Consider the following 331-nt stretch of genomic DNA (forward strand, 5'->3'; position numbering starts at 1 on the left):
ATCTTTTATTTTGCTGCTCTTCTTTGCTGCATTTGTTTGAGTTTCAGCTTTATAAAAAAAGTTGCTGCTGCTGCTGCTGCTGCTGCTGCTGTTGCTGCTGCTGCTGCTGTTGCTGCTGCTGCTGCTGCTGATGATGATGATGATGAAGATGATGATTGTCGTGTTGCTGCTGATGCTGCTGCTGTTGCTGCTGCCCTGTTGCTGCTGCTGCGGCGGTTACTGCAAGAATTGCTGCTGCTGCTGCTGCTGTTGCAACTCCTGCTGCTGCTGCTGCTGCTGCTGCTGCTACTGCTGCTGCTGCTGCTGCCTCTGTTGAGTATGCGGCTTATTC

Source organism: Eimeria mitis, genomic scaffold, assembly GCF_000499745.2.
Source record: "Eimeria mitis Houghton genomic scaffold, Emh_scaff424, whole genome shotgun sequence".
Classification (NCBI taxonomy): domain Eukaryota; phylum Apicomplexa; class Conoidasida; order Eucoccidiorida; family Eimeriidae; genus Eimeria; species Eimeria mitis.